The 22,945-nt window shown below is 39.3% G+C and overlaps 1 protein-coding gene across 4 annotated transcripts in view; it reads left to right on the plus strand.

Annotated features, from left to right (window-relative positions):
• Positions 1–22,945, plus strand: part of NRCAM (neuronal cell adhesion molecule) — a 169,410-nt gene that overhangs the window by 17,079 nt on the left and 129,386 nt on the right. For 2 of the 4 annotated variants that reach the window (XM_075147795.1, XM_075147772.1), the window contains exon 2: positions 15,912–16,039. The exons of the other annotated variants lie outside the window; for them this stretch is intronic. The gene's annotated coding sequence lies outside the window, so the exon portion shown is untranslated. The remainder of the gene's footprint in view (positions 1–15,911; positions 16,040–22,945) is intronic. 4 annotated transcript variants of the gene reach the window in all.

The following is a 22,945-nucleotide window of genomic DNA, read 5'->3' on the forward strand; positions in this document are numbered from 1 at the left end:
TCACAGTGGTGGCTGAACATACTTCAGTAACGAAGTCCTCTTAAACAAAAATAAACTGGTTTTTTTTTTTCCTTTTCTTACCTCTGTTATGCTCCCATGCTAACCCCAGACCTTTTCCATGCACTCTTTTAAAGGTATTTGAGCAAATAAAATTCTCCTGTTAGGTTATGTGACAAATGCTATTAAAGTAAGTGTTTAAAATTGTATTTCAAAGTGACAGTTTTGAAACACACATGCAGTAAAGACTATCCAAGCTCCATGTCTGTCTTGCTTGCTGTACTAGACTTAGGGACCATAAGTTCCTAAGACCGAGCTGTTCACTTTTCTTAACCTGCATGATTTAGGCCTGCATAAGATGCTTAAGCAAGCTTTATAAAACATTATAAAATAAACTGAAAGTAGGAGGGAACAGTAATAGTAGAATAGCTCTGTGATGTGGACACTAACTTCTCCTCTTTGCTGGATTAGTATTAGTGCACTTCATTAATGAAGTTACTTCCTGTGGTAAATAACACATGGGAGAAGGTGAAGTGGGAGGAAATACATGTTACTCCTTCTCTTGTGTTCTTCCCCTTTCCCCACTGCCTGGCTCTGAATGGGCAGGAGGAGGAAAAAAAAATTATCTTTCTGAAATGGTTTGTGCAGACCATTGCCAAATGTTTTCTTTGTCGAACCTATTCAATTTGTAAAAGGTGAAATGGTACGTATTGAATGCTTGTGGACACAGAAATGTTTATCGCTTCATTTCACACACAAAACTTAGGTATCCACCCTGGCCTTGAGTTGCAGAGAACTACTTAAAATCTATGTGTTTTTTAAATACAGATATAAAAAATGATAGTAAGGTGAGAGAGGGTAAAACTTGCCATTTTCATCTTATGAAAGCTGACTTATTTTCTATGAAAGGTATGTCTAGCAATGACTCATGTTTAGAACACTGAACTAAACTCTTCTGTGATACTTCCTTTGAATTTTTGTTTTCAGAGTGAGGTCTATGAATCTTGCCCTTGTGTATGCATCTATTCAGAAATCACATTTTCACTGCAGTTGAAGTAAAACTTTAGTTCAACATCAGTCTTTTAAATTAGGAAATGTAGTTGTAATGTCCAGTGTTATTTTAGGGCTTGCTATAAGGCTAGCTAAAACTACCATTTACCTTGGTTCTGAATTAATCCATTCTATAGTTTGATATAAGAAGCTGATATTCTCATGGGTTTGTAAACTTTTTTAATGAACTAACTATAACTCTAAAATATTTTTATTAATCATGTATATGCATACATTTTTCCCATGATATATGGAATACAAATGAAGAGTCTTTTGCATAAAGAGGTTTTTTTAGCTTTTGTAGTGAAGACTACCATAGTTGGCACATAAAGATATATTTAATATTTGCACGTATGGCTTGACCTGTCTTGGTTTTGAGTGCTTTCATCCATTGTCAAATTTGGCATTTATTAGTAAATTAATTTATCTTTAGAATTGATTTTTGAAAATTTTCCCCCTGTGTCATTCATAGAAATATAACTTCTTTTTTTAGGAAATCTTGTTGGTGCTAGTGTCTGGGTAATCTTGATGAATGAATGGGACTGTCTGGTTCTTATGATAGACAGTCTATTGGCATAACACAGTCCAAAACTTTTCATGAGTATTTCCTTCTCCAAAACTAAGCATGTCTCTCCCCTTCTTGCCTCCAAGTGCAAAACACCTTGATGAAACCAAGGATCCGAGATAGCGTAGCCCTTGACTACCATTGCTGGTTCTTGGCTTTTCTAATATGTACCCTGAAATGTGTACGAGGTGAATGGATGTGAAGCAGCGCCGCGATGGAACAGTAGAAGGAAAGCGGTGATCACTTCCCGGGGTGAGAATGCTGCTGGAAGAAATGGCCCCTTTCTTTATTGCCTGCACACTTACTGAGCTACAGGTGTTGGCTTCGGTCTTGTTCTTTTGTACGACTCCTCGTAACCCTCTGTGCTGCCTTTCGATCCGGCTGAGCAATCTGCAGAGCACGTGTGCCACAGGCATGCCCGGTATGAAGCACGAAGCAAGGGGGAGGTTTGACTTCCTCAAGTCAGAAATTATTTCCTCTTCTTTGGACTGATACAGGGAGGAGGCAAACATACAGATGTGCAATAGCTGTAACTGCAGCGTGACACCTGTTAGCTTCCACCATGTCTTTACACCATAAGCTCATTTAAACAAGGGACAGAAGGGTGCCTGACCACCCTGGGAGGGTAGAACCACTGTCTGGCAGCTCGGGAAAGGTTAAGTCCTAACACTGTGTTTCATCATTCTGGAAGTAGTCTTTCCTTGAAGAGGCTGACACGGCTTTCTGACCAAAAGGTCACAAGTTTGTTTTACGCTGCGGATGTGAGTACGGTGATGATCTAGTCTTCTGTTTTCCAAAGCTGTATTAAATCAGTGTGGCCCAGCCTACGTTACTGCTTACTCGGCCTGTTCTAAGAATTCAGACAATTAGCTATACATAATATCATCTAATTCCACTGTGAAATGAAAGAGAATGGGTGGTCAAAAACCTCCTGACAAGAGCTGTTTTGCTTAGAATAATGCAAATGAAGCATCCTAACCCAGTGAGCAGGGAGCTTTTCTCCTGTAACCACAGGTCTTTGTTCCCTTTCCTGACAGACTGTATATCCTTTAATCTCTGTGATTAGTAGAGCTACTGCTATGGTCAGTCTGAAATGGTAAGTGTACGTCTAGCTGATACTGGTCTCTCTTGCATTTAGGAAGTCTCTGCACAAGCATGTTTAGCTGTCTTTATGGTCTGAGCTTGTTAATGGTCAGTAACAAGCTACTATAAATTAATTTGTAGATCACTGCTTACTCCAGTCCCTTTGTCAGAGATGTGAGAAAAAACTAGTATCTCTGCATAATAAAAGTGCTAAATGTATTGCAAGAGAGGGAATATTTAGCAGAAAATCTTTTTTTCTTTTTTTTTTCCCCAGCAGCAAGTGGTGTCTTTAATATGATCTCTTCCATAATCATTTTGAGAAAACAAAAGTTGGATTCTATTAGTTCATGTTTTTTGATGAGTCTTAGTGAGAAAGTATCTGTATCCTAAAGCCAGTTTTGCAGACCTGTGTGTGTCTGTTAAAAAAGTAATCTATTAAGATGATACTGTTTTATTTCTAATAAGAGAAATAACAATTTCTATACATGAGAGAAAAGACAAGACTGGAAGATTGTTTTCAAAAATGTTTTCCCATCTGACTGTAGGGTTTTTTCTGAGATTTGAGATAGGGCAAAAATTACACACCAAATGCAGATGGAGCTGTATCATGGATTTATACTGTAAATATCAGATATGTATATACAGTATACATAAAAAATCATGTTATTTTTCTCTGTTGCTTTCCCAATATTTGGTTTGGTTTTTTTCACCCAGTGATGAGGATTGCACTGACCTTTCTTAGAAACACTGATCACACCCCCGGTATTTCATTCTAATAATTTTTTAACAATGAATTCGGAATTCATTGTATAGCTAATTTTTTGTCTGACTTTCTTATGCTGTTTTATTGTCTGCTGACTTCATGCTGCAAGGCCCTTCTTCAATTACTTGTGGTCAGTCCTTGTCTTGACAGTCAGAATGATTTGGGAACTCTAGGAACCTCGGAGTTTGCTCCTTTCCCAGGTCATTTCTGAATACATTAAACAGCATAAGCCTGAGCATGGATCCCTGCAGGACTCGGGATAGCCTCCCTTCCTTGTATGACATGATTACCTAGTCAGAATTTTAAAGCTTTTCATAATAACCAGAGTCAGTAATGAAGGCTCCAACCTTGTACTTTCTCCCCTCCATTACTTAATGCCTAGTCTGTATTTAGCAACCAGTGTTGAGTAGCAATAACTGCTGTTGGATACTTTCTCTGTCTCCTGGTTGCTGTGGTTTTAACTTGCTTTGGTGTCCTAAAATACAGACTAAAGCAGTTAGACACCAATAACGCCAAGCTACTGAAACCTGGAACAGGGAGAAGAGTGTGTAAGGAATGATATGGATGAGATCTGTTCTATGTAGTAGCTTGTTGGAAATAGTTGGGAGGAAATTCATAGCTGTGTACAAATCAATGTCTTTTTTTCAAGGTCTAATACTGTATTACATGTTAGGATTTTAAAATTATTTTTAATAAAGTAATTGAAAGTCTGATCACTGATTTTTTTCATCAGCTTTTTTTTATCTTCTTTGATAGCAAAGCATCTTTAATGCTTGATTCACGTTTTAAAACAACCTTGTTACAACATGGGAATGAATACCCGGACTGACTTATGATTGTTGTTTTAATTACTTATGGCATAAATGCACGATTCAAAAGCATGTGATTTGTCTCCCCCAGAGATGTAATCATTTAATGATAGTCACATTTTTGTATAATTTTTTAATAGACACTTGCTCCACTTCAGTTGTTTGATTTAATATGTGCCAATAGTTTAAGATGAGATCGCTCTGCACTCATTCTTTTATCAAATGTTACTTGCCTTTGCATCATAAAAGCAGAAAAACTGAAATGTGTCAAACTCGCAAAATGGCAAAGTGTCTGTGGAGTGGTGGTCTATCGTTTAGGGTGTGTGAGCAGCTACCAGGTCCCAAAAACGGGCCGTGGGGCAGAGCGTCCTGTCAGGGAGAGTGTGGTTTGACTCAGTGCTCTCAATGAGCATGCTTGACTTTTAAATGCATTTCCAACCTTTTCTTGTATCAAAATAGGTGTAACTTCAGTGCAGCCTGATAACGTTGCCTTTCTGTGTAGTAATGTTGAGAATGCTGACCGATTCAGACTTTAAATAGTTGCATGTGTAGAGGCTCTTCTGGTTTTGCAGTGTGTTGGTTGTTACATGCCAAGTTGGACTGGCAATGATCCTTCGCTATAATGTAGTCTTTTGGGTTTGTATTTTTTCTCTTACGATACAAATTTCCAGTAAATTGCAAATAGGCATCTTTGTTCATTATTTCCCCCCTCCTTTGCTTAGTCAATGTAAGTGTAAGGGTTTCACTGGGCAGGGAAGTAAGAAACAACAGACAGTGGAGGCGATCAGAAAATGAAACCTCGGAGCTCTCAAGGGATGGTAAGTGACTGGTAATGGCAAGATAACAAAAGATTTCTTTCAAAGAGTTGTGTGGAAGAAGCAGAGAACTAAAATGTTTTCATCTGTATTGAGAGAAGAAACAGTCTGCAGACTAGAAAACTATGGAAAAAATGAGAGGAGAACCACATGGAGAGAATTGGATTGTCTTAAGGACAAAATTTAAAATGAGAACAAGAAAATACCTTTGTATTGTAACTTTTCAATATATTTATAGGATAACGTAGACTTTCACATAAGTGATCATGGGATTGAACATCAGCTTTGGGAACAGAGCATGTTGTGTGTAACAGTGTTATATTCCTTCTCGTTTGAGTGGACTCTTGAATGTGCAAATACTTTCTCTATAGAAAGGCAGGATCAAATGGCAGTTTCAATTCTGTTGTTTGTTATTACAGACTAACATCTATCTGAAAGTATAAGGAGAAACAAAGCCATAGCCTAATCAAAGTGTAGTAGGTGGAGGGAGTTTCAGTTTTGCTGGAGTTACCCTTTGCAGGCCAAGGGTAGTGTGTATTTAAGAAGAGGTGGCCAATAGAATATGAAGCAGTTGATTTAGTGCATTTAGACGTCTGAATGACATTAAAAGATGCTTAAATATTGCCCAAAGCTTGAACTAAAATGACCTTGTCAGCATTCTCTGGAAAAAGGCTGGGGAGGTGTGGGTACTGGGGTTAGGCAGCTCTGCAGAGAGAGCTCATATTGCTGAGAAACGGTGTTGGAGATAACAGATAAGGCTAAGAGATTGGATATTGCTTTGGATAGTGTATTTTGTCTGAACAGACTTTTTGTAGTTACAGCTTTCCTTTTTTTCCTCGCTTGTTTGCTCTAAGGCTTCATATAATACTGTATCTCAATTAATCTACTCTTTTCAACAGATGCCCTGCTTATTCTCAACCCTCTGTTACCGTAATTTCCTTATTAACCAGGGCAACCAATATTTTTACTGATAGCGTTAGTGCTCTAGCCATGCTTGAGATCTGAGCCACCATGGTCAATTGCAGAGGAACAGTGGCCTTGGGGATACAGCCAGATTTCTCACTGACCCTCAATTACTCTCACCCCCCCAATTACTTCGTGGAGTTGGGTGTGCGTGAGTTCAGTTCTCCAGCCGGGTCAGGGACAGGTGATGGAGAAGAGCTTAAAAAGAAACCAGTGGGCAAAACTACCCTGGAGAACCTGGTTCCGGTCCGAGGCCAAGCTGGGTACACTCAGCTTCTCCTAAAATGTCAATTGTCCCTGTTAAGTCAAAGACTTCAACCTGTGCTTAAAACCCCTGGTGTGGGCATGGCCCTCCCGAGTCCCTGTTGTCTGACAGAGGTCGGGATCACATTGTTTGTTGCATAGTTTGTAGAAAAGCATTGGTCTTGCTTTAATAAATATAATTGAGATAAAATTGCCTTTGTGGATGAAGGGAGAGGAGAAAGCTGTACGCCTTTTTTTCTTCTGCAAATTAACGGTGCTAATTGTTTATCTGTTGGTTCCTGCTATCTCATCTCTTCTGTCTGTATCAGACCCATTTGTTCAGCTCCTTTTTCCATTTTTGTGAAGCTAGCACCAGTAATACCTTTTCATTGCATTATTTAGTGGTGGGACAGCTATTAAATTAGTCTATCACTCCCTTATAAATATAGAAAACATGCCTATTATTGGTGTGTTTTCTGATTTTTATTCTAGTTAATATCAACAGGAGGTTTGTACAAAGCTGTCTTACAATGAAGCTGGGAGGAAAATATGAGTTACTGTGGATGAAGAATGATCTGTTTAATATACATTTGTATATTAATTTGCTTTGAAATTGTCTATGGCATCTTTTACTCCCTGCTGCATTGTTGCTCTCAGGCTTATGTTTATATACTTTGAAAGGAAATGTAAAGATTCCACACTGTCTCTAGGGCAATAGCCTCATGTGTGTGAGGTTTTTCTCTCAGTCTTTTTCTTATCAAAGAAATATGCAATGAAAACACAAAGGACAGTCCTCCCGTATTCTTCTCCTGGGCCAGATTCATTAAATGTGTAACCGCACCGTCTCTGTGATCACAGACATGCTGGTAGAGAATGGAGCTGACAGATGAAGGCAGCATGGTGCACTGCTGAAGGGGAGTCTGTCCCGGGTCTTTTTTCCCCACTTTCCCTGAGGCAGTTCATCTCGGCACAGTAACCTATTTCAATCTTACTGGGCTGTATTGCAAATCTCATTAAAATATGATTAAAATGAAATACAGCAAAATTTATAAGACCAACTTGATTAGAAGATGAACTATTAAATTCATGTTACCCCTAGATGTTACTTGATAATTATAATTTACATTTTATTTGTATTTGAGAGCAATTATCTCTTCTAACTAAATCTTTATTTCTTAATAAAAATTGATTTTTTGAATCTTATGTTTTGGAAGATTTAAAAATCTTAATTTTTGTAGTTGATTTGTGTCTGTTAGAGCCAGAATTTTTTACTTTTTTTTTTTTTTAAGTCAGACTGTGTGTAATGTTCATCTTCTGAACTGAGACGTCTTAGGTGCAGTTAGAAATAATGTTGAATCTGCAGTTGAATCTGCAGTTTATCTTTAAGGTCAATCTTACACTCCAGCAATGATAGTAAATTTCTGTGTTGATTGACTGAAATGCGCTTATGTGTTCATCGAAAGGGGTTAATTTATCATACTGGTTAGCTCCTAAAAATCATAAATGCATAAGATGGGCATGGGTGCAGAGCTCTCTCTAGAAAGCATCTGTGAACAGAGGGGAACTGAGGCTGTCCTTCCTGGAGTTCAGGCATGAGGAAATGACATTTTCTTTTGGTTCTGCCCCAGAAAATAGGCTTGTGGCCCTTCCCCTTTATCACTTTCCCACACTCCATGGGTTCTCACCTACTTCTTGTGTTATGCCTCGAATTTAGGTCAGACAAGATATATTTTATCAGACAGAGCCCTAATTCGCCATCTGTGAGCCGTCGTCGGGCCTACTGTGAAAGAAGCAATCTAGAATAAAAACTCCTCGCAAGGCCTCGCTTGTTCTGTAACTGCTCAGGGCCCCGTGCCCTCTGCTTGACTTGCTCAGATTGACTTGACTGGGGCATAGGGCAGCAGAGCTCCTGCGGGTCTGAGATGGGCAATGAGCCACCCAGACCCCAGTCGGAGAACATTATCCACTATTCTTGTGTAGATCTAGTGGTTAACACCATGAGGCTAGCAAGCAAACGAGCCCTTCTCCATTCCTTTCCTCGTGAGATACCTACCTTCATTGATTTCTGTTGACTGGACTATCAATTTTTAGTTAAAGGGAGCTTTTTAGACCAAGTTTAGACTACTTTTATGGTAGTGCCTATGTAGTCCTAATTAATTTCAACATAGGTGTGAACAACATGGTGGTAAACCTCTCTGCCACAGGTTTTCTGCACTAGTGCAGATACCTACACCCAGAATTTAGTCCTACTTCCATCGGTAAGGTAAGAGCCAGCATACTGGATCAGACCAAAAGTCCCACTACCCCAGTGTCCGGGGTCTGATGGTGGGTGTCTGAGAGAACATGTGAGAGCCAGCAAGAATACACTGTAGCAGTTTTTCATCTTGGTAGCTTTCTGAATTGGAGTTGGTTTTGCTTGGTTGGTTGTTGGGGGGTGTTTTTTTTTAATATCCTTCAATACCTTTCCTCACTTAATTTGTCTTACTACTTTGTGAACCCCTGCGGACTTTTGGTGTTCACAGCATCCCGTGTCCTGGCTTACTTACACTTGTGATGAGTCACTCATCGTTTGTAGACTTTGTTGCAGATTTTGTATCTAAGTCTAGTGCATAACTTTCATTTAATGTTCACTATATCCTGTACTAAAAAAAATTTACAAAGTCAATTCTTACTCAACCGTTTTATGCCATCTATTATCTTACCTCTTATAGTCCCTACTACTCTAGCCACCTTTTTGATGGCCTGAAGTTAAGTGCAAATGGCTGTTTTCTTTTCAGAAATCATTTAATGGTCATAATCATCCCTGATGATCACTTACAAACCAGATCGAACAGTTACCTTGTTCTGAGCTGGGCAGATGGGAATGGTGCGTGTCACTCGGGATACACGGATACTCTGGAATATACTGTCGGGTAATGAAGTATTTCCCCCATCCGCCCCTTTTAATTCCTACCAATTCCCAACTTCTGGCTTGCTTTTTTTGATTGCTTGGGGGTTAAACTGACATTGTTGAAGAGCTAACTGTTACACTGCCAAAATCATCTTTTTGGTAACAGTCCCTCTGGAAACTTGTTACTGAATCTGTTTGTGGGGTACCTCCCGTGTGCATTTCTGTGTCTTCCTGCGCTGCATTTCGTTTGCTGTCGTGTCACCCAGATGGTCAGCCTTACAGCTGGCCTGCACTTATCCGCGGCTGGCCCTTGTCCCTGTGGCTCTGAGCAGTGTCCTCAGCCCTGTGCCTCACCCTGCATCTACATCGTCCTTCTTGTTTCGGGTGATGTCCAAGCATCCTTATCTCTGGGAGGTCTGGCATGGACTCGCTGACCTTTCCCAGTGTGAAAATTAACTGATTGGTTGTAGTCTTTATTCTTTGGGGCTTTCCCTCCAATCTCTTATCCAGATATTTGCCTTTCTTTTTATTTATTGATTATTTAGGTTTTTTTTTTTTAAAAGGGCTTTGACAATATTCTTGAAAACTTTTGAAGTTTGAGTAGTGGCTCTGTCTCTTCTCTGCCTACTTGCTAATTCCTCCTAGGTTTATTTGTAATTTCTTTTTGGAAAGGTACGTTATTTATTTGTACTTTTGTATTTGTTCTTTTGACTGCAGTAAGAACTAAATTCATGTCCCTGAAGGCAGTTAGAGGCTTTATTCTTGATACTGAAAACGGAGGCCAGAATGCACTGAAACATTTATATGGGAATTCAGCAAAGCTTGGTGGAGCTCACAGAAGGGGAAGGTGATATTTATTTTAACCTGAGTTTAGTCATTCTCACTAATTCCCTCAGATTTCAGTCACTTGCTCTCTCCATATGCACATATTCACCAGCACCAAGATTTTTCTGTATGCCCCAAGGTGCTCACGTGTAAAGGCACTTCCATTCATACTTAGTCCATTACCAATCTTAATGTTTGTTACAAAATTTTTGTTTCCTCAGAGTCGACAGTCACGATTGAAACACCAAGAACAATAGTAAGTTTATAGAAGTCTGTTGTTATACTCTTAAGATGAATTTAATGTTAAGTTAGTAATTTGGGGTTTATTTGGTTTTGAGGCTAAGATATCACTAATCTACAAAAAAAGGCAGTTTGGCTGGAATAAGGATAACTGACAACTATACTGTCTGAGACCTATACCCACCTGCGATCCACTGGATTCTGAAACTCTGAGAACTTGCTCTTAGATTTATGGATGTGTGTGTGTTAGATTTCATACTGTTATCCACACTGAGTGGGAATTTACTCGCCACTTACTTCACCAGAAAATTTGTTTCAGTTTGGTACTGAAAACATTTGATTATCAATATATACTCTATCAATTTTGTTCTGGCTTGACGTTTCATACGGAAATCTATTGTCCCTCAATGGTGAAGATTTGGGAGTAAGAAAGTAGTTCAATGACTTATGAACATATTGCCATAAGCTTTTGTGGGTTATTAAATGAGGCTTAATTTTAGTGAGACTCAATTTTGCTCTTTTAATACTGTTTCAAAATAAAACTAAATGGTTATTTTTAAGCTTTTTGTTTAATTAATCATTAATCTAGGAAAAAAGTAAAAGTTTTTATCTAGGAAGGTGCTAGTCGCTGGGAAATAATTTTACTGCTCCTAATATTTTACTGGGAAAACCTGCTCTCTGTCATTCACAATGTAAAACTAAATTATCTGACTGTTTTTATATGGTAAAATCTTAACACCCCATAATGACCAGAGTTTGCTACTGCTTGAAAACCTTTCACACCTTGGCATTTTTCATTTGTTTGTGAGATCTCTTGGAGTGGACAAGTGTTTTCCTTGTCTATGCGTGCCTGACCAGCCGACCACATGCACATAAGCACTTGCATGTTTTGAAATCTGTCCCGGTTACTGTAAAGTCCTCCAGCCATGAAAGACTTTTTACACTAGGTCCAAGGTATTGAAAACAATACTTTCAGGTATTGAAAACCATACTTCAATTTGGGGGATAATTGGCACAGATCCTGTGATTTGTTCAACCCTGCCTCCCTTTCCGTGCCCCCAGACGAGCCCGTGGCTCTGATAGCGGCGTGCTGCGCTTCCTCACAGGCCCTCCCTTCTCATCATGCCAGCCGCTGTGCCATTGGTTTTATGCTGCTCTCGCTACTATGGCATGCCTGTGCGCTCGTTCTCCCTTAGCCCGGGCAGTGGGGAGGCTGAAATGCCCATCCAAGGTGGAAGGCCGGACAAGCTAGGTCAGAGAGGCTGCGGTGGTGCAAAGGGTTCCTGCTCAGGGCTCGGCACTGGCCCTGCCTGGACCCGAGCTGGCTCCTGCTGGCTCCAAATGGGGTGTTTCTGCTCTGCAATCCTCAGCAGGTGCCAGGAGGAGTTTGGCTTAGGTTCAGTATTAGATCCAAGCCAGCCTTATGCATTCATGCATTAAATGTGCAAGCGAACAAGCTCTCTCAGAGTTCAGGGTGCTGGGTGTGTCTAAACTCTTTCCAGTAAGCAGCCCAAGATCCCAGCATGAGATTCAGAGACCTAGTCTAACTGCTCACAGCCTCCCCAGGCCTGGCAGGATTTACTAGCCCAAGGCCAGCACAGAGAACCTGAGTAGGCGTGCTGTTGCTCATGTGGTATCTGAAAGGCTGGTTATACACAGATTTTCATACAGAGCTGCTTTACATGGCTGTAATGATGCTAGGCACACCTGTACCACGCTGCCTCTAATACTGGGAGCAGCAGCACAGACCTCAGAAGAGGCCAGCTTATCTCTGTTGTCGCTGTGGGAGTCAACGCCTGGTCCCATGCTGCCCTGGAGATGGAAGTTTCTAGCACCTGAGCTGCTTCAGGCAGAGCTATGCTGTGCCATGCTGTCTATAGAGACACACAGTTGGAGATAAAGCAGTTATTTGAGGCAGTCTGATGCTGAACATTGCCTCAGCTTTAATATTAAGAACAAAAGTGAGTACAGATAGCTTGTAATGAATGGGGGCGGGGGATAAGAAATAAGAGATAAGAAAACAGAAAAAAGTGTGTCAAAAGTGCATCTTTTCTTATGAGAGAGAGAAGTTTCTTTAGCGAGGGAAGAGAGGATGGGAGTAGTGAGGTTGCCCAGTTGTGAACCCTGGACTGTTTCTGTGTCTTTCCTGTTTAATTGTAGTTTATAGAAATGACTCAGGGGCTAAACAGTGTAGTCTATCCTCCAAGACAAATATCTCAGCCCAGCTCAATGTCCTAGGCAGGAATAAATGACACCTTCTGGACCTGCTGAATGCCCTGGAGAGGAGTATCTGACACCTTTTGTCGTAATGAATTTTTGCATGCTATGGACACAGGAGGGGTTATGCTCTGTCTGGGAGGAGTGGGCGTTGAACCAGGAACGTGGTGGTGTTAATATGCATCAGATAATTGTGGTGGTGTTAATATGCATAAGATAATTGCAGTCTCCACCACGTTTGGATCCCAAATGACTACCTGCCATCCCATTGTCCAACGCCAACTCAAACTAAAATGATAACTTCACTAGGTGTGCAAAGTAGGAAGACTCTTCCCCTCCTAGGGAAGTAGTTACCTGAAGCCTAGGACAAAAGCTTTTTTTCTGGACTGCTTTTTGGAATTTAGGGTTTTAAATTTCAGTAAATCAGAAGTCCTGGTTAAATGCTTGGTTAAATATTTGCCTAGATAGAATAGGGAGAGAGAAAAAAAACATTTGCTTTTTGCAGTTCAAACCAAAGGAGACGTTTCTGTAGATTTACCCATTCTGGTTAGCTTTGAGAGCAGTAGTTGCAATGTAATGGTTGGTTGTTCAAGGTACCAGGTCTAAAAAAATAAAAGTTCCAAGAAGGAAAGATTTGCTTTAGATGGAGAAAAGCGGTTGGAATGTATGGTTGAAAACTTCAAAATATGCATTTGTAGTTGAAGGCTGAACAGTGGAAGACTTTTAAATTAGAGAAAAAGGTGTGGTGTTTCAGGGTGGGCTTTTTTGCCTTACAGTAATTTAAAACTTTCATTTCATGTTTATTGAAGTACAGAAAGACATGGAAAGCAGAACTTGGGTGTCAGGCTCAGCAGAGATTCTTATGGCTTCCTTTCATGTTTCCCTCCTGCTTAGTCTCTCCTGAATCAAGAGAAATACCGTGTTATGCTTCCATATAATCTCAGCATTTTGGGCCATGATTAGTGTGCTTGATAGGCATCCTCATTTCTTCATTAAATAATCATGACTAAAAAATATCCTTTTTTTTCTCTGCTGCATTTCGTATGCTACTTGTTAGGGGAAGCTAAATAACTTTGTCGTTTTCAGCCTATTGCACTAAGTTGTCATTATTGTCCTGTATTGAGTTCTAGCGCATAATATTGTCATTGTTTCAGATTCTCTCTCTTCTTGGTGCAAGACAGCCAAATATGCACGTGTATCTGAACGACCTTTGTTAAAATAACCCGTGAGGTTCAAGATGATTTATAGGAAACAGTGGGTGATCCCTCTTTGTTGGAGCGTCTTTTGTGATCCTAAGGATGGCACATCAATGTGGTACGGGAGTGAGTGGGCTGTAAAGAGCAAGACTGCATATGGGGTGATTCATACTGGAATCACCAGTACTGGAAGAGAATGATTTCAAGTGAGGCTTTTCTAAGGTGAATTTCAGAATTCAGAGAAACATTTTCTGCAAGTACAAATACTGTTGTGAGAATATGTGAAATATTTGTTATTGTACGTTTCATTTAAAGTATTAAACCAGCTTGAGACAGTCTTTGAGTTTCTCTGCCTTCTCTTCTCTTGTTAAGTGCATTGCCTCATTTAACTTCCTGGCCCTAACAATAAAGACCTTGGAAAGATTTTTGTGTATCGCCAGACAGATGATGCAAGGCATAAATACAGCCTTGGGAACATCTTTCGTGTCTTATTTAGTGAAACCTGAACATAAAGGTTGATATTTTTCAATTGGCAGGATTTCAGTAGACTTGCATCACTGTTGGAGCCTAAGTATATTTTTTTTCTTGCTGTACTCTGCGAAGTGATGTAATGTGAAACGCTGTAATTCCGCTCCCCCCCACGAGGCAGGGAAGAAAAGCACCCATGGCATCTGAGTGCTGGTTTCAACACTTTTTAGCATGAAGGAGAATGATGACAATAACCTCCAGTTCAGATAATGATTCCCAGTTAATCGTTATTTGTGAGAATGTGCTGTATTAAATGCTATGCTTTCCTGACATAATTTTCTATTGATTTAATTGCTGTTAAATTTGACTTGATCTCTCTATGCCCTGCTAGCATGCCTTGCTTTCGAAGGCCTCTTTTTCCTCATTAGCTGTCTGTATCTTCAATTATATTCTTTCTGCCTGCAACAGGATTGTAATTCAGTTTGTTATACTTTCTAGCAATCAGTGATATCTAGTCAATTGTCAGATGATGTTTGACAAAATTAAGTAAATTTCCCCAGATGACCTCTCAAGGAGCTTTGAAGCTGTGTTGCCTTCTAGCACCGGACCCATAAATTATTTTTTGAGCAGAGTGAAAAGAAGAATTCAGTCAAGGTGTAAGGAGAAGCATACCCAGTTTCTTTTTTACACAGAATACTTGTAGAGTTTTTACTGGAGAAAGTATTTTGGTTTTTCACTTTTTTCTTACGATTAATTTACATTGGGTGGTACCAATATTCTTCAGATGTCACTAGAAAATGATAATACAGAAAAGTGAAAAATGTAAGAATTTATATAGTAGAGAATATTTTTTTTTTTTACTTAAAGACCATCTTCCTGTTCAAACCACTAATACTTGACTAAGAAGCTTTTTCTCAAATGAACATCATGTAAAATACAATATTTAGTTACACTTCTAAAAGTGCAGATTCTAAAGGAAAGCAGATTACTGTTGTCTGTTCTCTGCATTTCCATATTGCTTTTCAGTTTGGTTGTTTAAATGTCAATAAATAAACAGTTTTGCAGTTTCTAATTATTTAACATTATTAAAGTAAATACCTTTATGTCACCAGATAATTTGTGAAGCCTGATAGGATGATGGGTAATTCAATGCAAGTATTTGCCTAACAGTAGTTTTTAAATAGGCCATAACAACCTCCAAAACCTTGACTGATTTCAATATTTAATAAATATTTTAAGAGACTTCCTCAGAGTATCTCTCTAATGATTGGATTTGAGACCTATGTGGCTTTACTCTGTTAATTCCATTAATTTTGAGGGGTCTCTTCCTTATTATTTCTGAACTGTCAACAGTGTGACTTTCATAACCATAAACTAATCAAAAAGAGTTCACTAATTTTTTTAATGCACTAGAAGTCTTCATGATATCTCTTCATGGAGTGGAAAAAGACAATTATTGCCAGCTATTTCAGAAATAAATATGATCATATGCTTACTTTAATATATTGTTTGTGCATTTACAAGTTTAGCATCTGTCAGTGATATTTGAGAGCTAGAAAAAATGACTTAAAAAACCTCAACTCTATACTTGGTGAAAAAAGTGTATATACGGGCCTTTTAAAAGAGTTAACATTAAGAGTATTTTAATCCTGTGTGCTCATTACATTGATTAAACAATTCATTGTAAGAATGCATTATGTGGAATATATTTACACATGCAGCAATTAACTTTGTATGAATTACTCAAACTCTGCCACGTAGTCTCAGTCCTGGTGTGTAATCTGCAGGTGACTGACAGAGGACACTGTCCACACAAAATCCCTGGAAGACCTTCTTCCCCCAGTCACTGGGTTTGAATCCAGCCCTTTACACAAGGAGTTGGTGACAGCGTGGTCCATGAGCGGGTACAGAGAAGGTAAGTTGGCAGAAGGATTAGAAAGCAAAACAAACCAAGAAAACAGGAGGGTCTGTGTGGGACTGGATATGTGACTTTTAAAACTCTTGCTCATCTAAACGAGAGGACTTGAATCAGCAGTCAGTGTGTCTTGTCCTTGCACTCAGACCTTTTTTTAATTTTAGGTCTTTAGCTTCGTAATGTGAAAAACCTTCTGTATGCTCTATAGGAAACCTGAAGCATCAGTTTTAAAGTATGTGGTCACTTAGTGTTCTCTTTTAGGGGGTTAATTTTTTAAATGGAAAAATAGCTCTTGTTTGGCTTGAGATGCTTCTTTATCTGGAGTGCGTTCTTAGCCCCCACATTGGGAATTTCCTATTGAGCCGGGGGGGGTGTGTAGGGAATGTAGCAATGTTTATTTAAAATACAAGTCTCAGCCTACCATGCTTAAACCATCGAATATTCAAGTGCCTTTTTTAAAGGCTTATTGCATCATTGAAAGAATCATATACTTTTGTTTCTAATTATTTATCTAGCTCATTTGATGTAGAATGAGCACGCACAGCATGTGCACAACAGTCTGACTTGTATGGCTGTACTGAACAGTGTGTATTGCAGAGTTCCTTATCCTTAAAAATATCATACTGTAGGTATATGGTGGAGGTTTGCTTTTGTTAATGTCAGCTGCTTGGGAGTTCTCAATTTGGTGAGTCATGTAGGATGGTGCAGTGATTAGATGCCAAGTCACGATCCAGTGCTTTGAGCTAATTTTACTTCCAGTGTGCTGCTTTTGAATTCAAAGCTCTTCTTACTGGCACTGTTATGTTTCAGACAGGAAAGGAGATCTTTAGCTGCTCAGGGTTGCTCCTTGATGCTGGACTTCTCACAAGGGTCTGTGCCTTGCAGTGCAGGCTGCCCAGACCTGGGGGTGCAGTCAGCGGCATCCAAGTTTGGGCTCTAAGAAACCCAGCTGCTTCCCCAGTTGTTTTAGTGGATGACGTGTATGTATATAGTAAAGGATAATCTGCTGCTTGATGCTTATGCTTGCTGCAGTCCTGAATCCAAAGTAGGTTCCTAAGAATGTGGGAACACTGAGCCAAAAGTCAAGTATTGCTCTGAGCAGAGCAGGCGCCGCTGAGCCATCTGAGTAAGCTTTGTGGTGCACCAGTTCTGGATGCAGCCTTTCCTCCAGTGGTTTTTAAAAGTAGTTGAGAACAACTTTCATACTCTAATACTTAAACACTTTGAATAAAATTGTACCTGAAGAAACTGTTACATAATGCTGAGCTGAAATTAGAGCTCTGTTCAAACCTGGAGATTAGTTTTTGTTATGTGTTCGTTCCTATTTTGAGTTATTTTAATTCATACGGGCACAGTGATAGCAAATTGCATGAAAGAAATAGAAGTTGTAACAGCTGATCATGTCTCACCCTTTATTATTAAGGGAGGGATTGTCAGTGCTATCTGGTTTTTAAAGCTGTTTGACACTAGTGTTTGCTGCAAGCTGAATTTGTTTGAAAAACTTCAGCCAAAGTAATTCAGTCACTTCTGAACATGATGACAAAGTATAAGTTATTTAAAAAAAAAAAAGACAGCTTTTATTTAGAAACCTTTCCCTTTCTGTGAAAGATCGGTATTTTGCCATATCTGTGAACATTTGCTGATTACTGGCTGAGTTAAAGAACCTTCAATAAATTTCAGCTTGTCCATTTTCAGTAGCAACGCATAAGCTGTAACAAATCCTGTAGCTACACTGAGTGCATCTCAGATCATACCTGCAGGTGTCTGAAAAAGCTTTCTTTGTAATTATAATAATAAGCCATTAGGGGCTGACCAAGTCTGGGGCTCGGCAAAAGAACTGGTGGTTTAGGGGGGGAAAGGAAGTTTTCCCTTTGGTTAATAATGTTAGCTGGTAATGTGGAGGAGCAAGGAGAGTCAGCAAGAGGGTGAATGGATAGGCCCAGTCTGTGAGCAGGTGTGGAGCTGATGAAACTGGGACTGGGAATTGCTGGGCAAAAAGGGGATCCTTGCCTGGTAGGCAATCATGGTAAAGTGGCTGACTCAGCACTGGTAAGGGCTGCATCCTCTTGTAGCCTGGCCACTTCCATACTGTGTGGCATTTGGTACTGGCTCTCCTCCAGGTCCCATGTGGTAAACCTGTGCCTTAAATCAATTGGTGGTTTTGGAAGGTTCAGTTCAAAGTGTCTGATATAATGTCAGGACTCTGCTGCAGCTCAGCAGGATGTTCTTTTCTTATAGTATGGGCTTGGTTATGTATGTTGTGTGTCCTGGGGAACATAAGAATGTGTGACGGGAGCTGCCTAGGACGGTGTTGGAGCACTGTTGAATGAAATAGAAGTAATGCTGGTTTATGAATGCTATCCATTGCCAACAGCCCCCAAGTGAGGTAATATTTTAGAAAGCTAGCTGAAGGGACCAAGCAGTATGGATGGTCAAGCAGCTCAGCGCTTAAGCTCCTGGCCATACCTTTTTTTGTGAGCAGTACGCATGTGTTCAATGTGACCGATTTGGCAAAGAGATTAGGCCTGTGAAGTTGGGGGATGGGGAGAAAAGGATTGGCCTAAAGGTCTGGAGGCTTGTTTATGCACATGGATTTGGAGGACGGAAAGGATGAGTGGAGTAGATAAGAGTAAGAGCTGGGAAGAGAGGAGACACCAGGAGAAACCCTAAGAAACTGGAAAAGCTGAAGATTGATTAGCAGAGAGCATGAGACAAGGTTGAGGAGTAGCAGTATAAGAAGAGATGGGACACACATGTACAAAAAGTTCATCTAGGCTGAAATGCGCTTCTGAACAGTATCCATTATACAGCTTCAAAAGTTGACTCCAAAATTTTGGGATAATCTTTCTACTGCTGTGTAATCCACTGAAAAAGTATAAGTTGTCTTTTCCACTGGTGGTGTTTTGCAAAGAGAAGTTCACTTTTTGATGTTTCTTCTCTTTAGATCACTTGTGCAGAGGTAAGGTCAGTGTTTAGATCACTTGTAACAGACCTAAAGTTCCCAACTCTGCTTTTAAGCTATGTCGTTATTTATAATAATGCCATCTGATAGAATTTCTATCTCCAAAAATTTCTCTGAAAATCTGATATGAAGGTTTTGTTGAAAGAAATCAGAAAACCTTCAAAATCAAGCACTCAATAGAAACATTAGAATAAATTTGCAAGTGTGATAGAGCTTTAATCTCATAATACTAGTGCATTATAATCATTGCATGATAAAGCATGCTGAAGTTGATGTAATAAATCATCTGCTTATATAAGAGGTAGGGATGAAATTGCTGCTGGAAAATTTGGTTTAATTATTGATTAGGGTATAGAGATCAGCTAAAGATAACAGTTCTTCCTGCCATATGCTGTTTATGAAATGTATATGGAATTGGATGGTGGGGAAAGTACATATAGAAGGAACCGACAGGCACTGCCAGAGTGTTAAATATCAAAATCTTCTGGAGAAACACTTTGCAGAAACTCCCCCATTCTCCAGGACTGAATTCTGTATCGCTTCTAGCATGGATGACTTGAGTCTTCTATTTTCTTATAGTCTTATGGGTCTTTTTCCTGTCATCTCCCAGAGTTAGTGCTTGCAGCATCGTTGAACCCCCAGCTTCCAGGCTCAGTGACAGCGCCATTATTGTGGCGCTGGCGGATGCGCTGTCAGCTCTTTTCCTGCCAGTCAGTGGGAGTTTGCAGCACACAAAACCCCTGTTCCCTTTGCCCTTCGGGAGAGCACAGAGCTTGGCAGCTTTAATCACCTGCCAGCTCACAAAAACACGTTGGGTTTCCAACCTTGCAGCCAAGATCAAAATCATCTCTAGTGGAAGTTTGGTTTTGTTAGTGTTCCTTGCCCCTCCTCTTGGGGCAAAAGCAATCCCTAGGCGTTGTGAGGGAAGAAATACGGGTTTTATTTTCTTCATTACTTTATGTTTTGCTGCTTATTAGAGAAGCTAGGTGGTTTCTGTAGATTGCTCATCTTCTCAACAGGTGGTGAAAATTAATTTGATGCCCTGTAGCTTTGACAGGTGTTATCAATATATGTACTTGATGCAAAATGAAAATATCTTACTGTCATTTTACACAGACTGTACTGCAGACTGTGTTGTTATCAGTTAGTCAGTCTAGCTCTTTTCCAGTGTTTCAAGACCCAGCTGCCTGAAGTAGCTGCATAAATCCAGATGCATTTGTCACTTGCCTCTGATGTGTCGAAAGGGGAAGGATATACTCTGCAGTGATTTCAGAGAATGCAATGGAGTTTATTTGAATGGGAGGCTGATGTAGACTGTCAAATATGTTGAGCAGAAAGCACTCCTAACACAGATACATTGCAGTGTTTGCTAAAAAAGGGGCATGACTTACACATGGAGATTCTGGCCACTGCTGATATTTAAAAATAGCTGCCTGGTTTAAACAGTGGGTTGGGAACTGGGGTCAGAAGAATCAGGCTGGGGATGGGGTGCAGGGTCCTGGTAGCTGCAGTGAGAGGGAGACAGAAAGCAGAACCAGATAAGCCTGGCAAGACCATGCAGAACAGAGTGAAGGGCTAGTATCTGTTACTGTGATATGTCATCGCCTAAGTTTTTTGTCTTTTGAAGCTTGTATAATTGTCATACTGGAGTATATCATCTGCTGTTGCTCTGTAGCCCTAAGTCATTTCAGCTCTCAATAGGATGTGTAAAATAAGAGCTGTTATTTGACTGTGCCATGTTAGGTGGTGGTTTGAAGCTTGTAGAATACTTTGTAAAATAGTCTTATATTTAAATCTATATTAAAAAGATTTTTTTAATTTTCATTTTCCAAATAAATGAAGGTACTTGGATTTCGCTTTATATGTGCGCATCTGAATTTTATTATCTTGCATATTAACACAGGCGGGATGAGAGGACATACACTTTCTTCAGCTGACAGATACTGTTACGCTACTGTTTGATGTCACCTAAGTTAATCCAAGTTCAGCATCATTTATCTGGTTACATTGAGGAGGTCAGGCCTTTGTAAGGCTGACAGAATAGCGTGAGCTGTTTTAACAGAACTGCCCAAGTGTGAGGTTTCATTGCGTTACTTCTTCAGTTTAAACATAAAACCAGAACGACATTCTTAAATTATCAAAAGCTGTCATTATTTTCTCAAGATTGATTTTACAAAATATGTAAGACAAAATCAAAACATTGGGTTTTTTTTTTTTAATGCAGATATCTTCATTGAGTTGGTAGTGTTATAACTGCTGTGAAGACACAATTCTTCAAATGTCCTCAGGAACTGGAAGCTGAAAGTTTTGCACTGCATGCTTTAAACTTGAATCTCTATCTCAAAAAAGTTCAGATGTTCTTTAATGAATTTTTTATTTTGATAAAACAGACATCTTTTCCGAGTTTAAAGTCAAAATAACATTAAACATTAATAATGCCACAGCTTGAACTGTGTGTTTTAAAAGCTATCTCAGTACTTCAAAGTGAGTTGGTAGCACTGGTGTTAACCTCGATCGATATATGCCTATAAATCCTTTTAAGGAACCTGCAGTGGCTTTTTTTCTTACGCTACTTTTTTTCTTCCTTTAAACTGTTTGAATGCCAGTTCCCATACTGGACTTGGCTTTGTCAATAGTATACACTTCATCTCTTGCTCTTTGTAGCATTTTTGAGAGTAAAAGTATTTTTAAATATTTTTTAAACATTTTTGAAAGTGTTTGCTACTTGTGGTCCTTGTCCAAGTATTATTATTTTTCTGATAAGGGAGAACTGTGCATGCATACTAACACTGTCTGTGCTGATGGATTATCCTAGACAGACTATAACACCGTGGGAACAGCAGGAAAAAAAAATATCTGATTTGCACATGGAAAACAGTTCTACAGCAACATTGGAATGAAATATACTTTTGATTTTATTTACTGGATTGCTATAGTATGTCTCCAACTCCCCAATCATTGCTTTTACATAATCATCCTTTAGCTATTTATTGCTTTTATGTTCTTCATAATAAACTTTACTGTTCTTTAAAGAAAAATTAAATTGTAGCTAAAATAATTATTTAACTGGTTAGTTTTAGATTTAGGTGTATTTTCAAACAAAAAACCCTAAAGCTTAGCAAAGTGAAAACAGATCTTTATTTCTGTATTTGTAGAAAAGAATTACTAAAAGCTTATTTACCAAGTCAAGAGGTGGCCTACCTGAATAATGTCTTATTTAAGATCAAAATGAAATGTTTTCAAGTTTTTGAGGCTAATTCATTATTTGGAATAGGCCATATCTGCTACGGTAGTTTCCAAATACGTTTTGCAGAATTTCAGTAAGACTTGGGATTGTCATAACTTGGCATTTCACCCATCACAGCTCCTGAACCAAAATATTCCTGGTCTGATAATGGGGTAACATCAGGGTATGCTTTCAGGAAAAATGAATTATATACATTGATATCCACAGACCATAATAGTATAACTAAAATAAATAGCTTTGATTAAATTTCCAAGACTGACTGCTCCAGTAAATAATGAAGCTAGAGAAAGACGTGAAGGTTGTTGGGAAGAAGGGGAAGTGTAACTCCTTGAAACTGGGGGGTTTCTCCATTAATATGGAGAGGTGTTCAGTACAGATGGAAGAGTAAATTAGGGGACCGTGTGATGAGTGGATGTTAAAGCTTTAACGGGGTATTCACAGATCCCTTCTATACCATGATTTTCTTTGTGTATCAAAACAGTGACCGATACTAGTATATGGAATAAAACAACATCAGTTTTAGTCATGTCCTTAGAAGTCCCTCAAAGGCAAACCCCTCACTTTCTAAGATCACATTTGATTACTATATATGTTGTAAACTCATCGAACTTTGAGCCTTGAGGCTGCATGTGTTACATGCATGTGTTATCTGCACTTTTGGAGGGGAACACAGCACATTTCTGTTATCTCAGCCACC

Source organism: Calonectris borealis, chromosome 1 (assembly GCF_964195595.1).
Source record: "Calonectris borealis chromosome 1, bCalBor7.hap1.2, whole genome shotgun sequence".
Taxonomy (NCBI): Eukaryota; Metazoa; Chordata; class Aves; order Procellariiformes; family Procellariidae; genus Calonectris; species Calonectris borealis.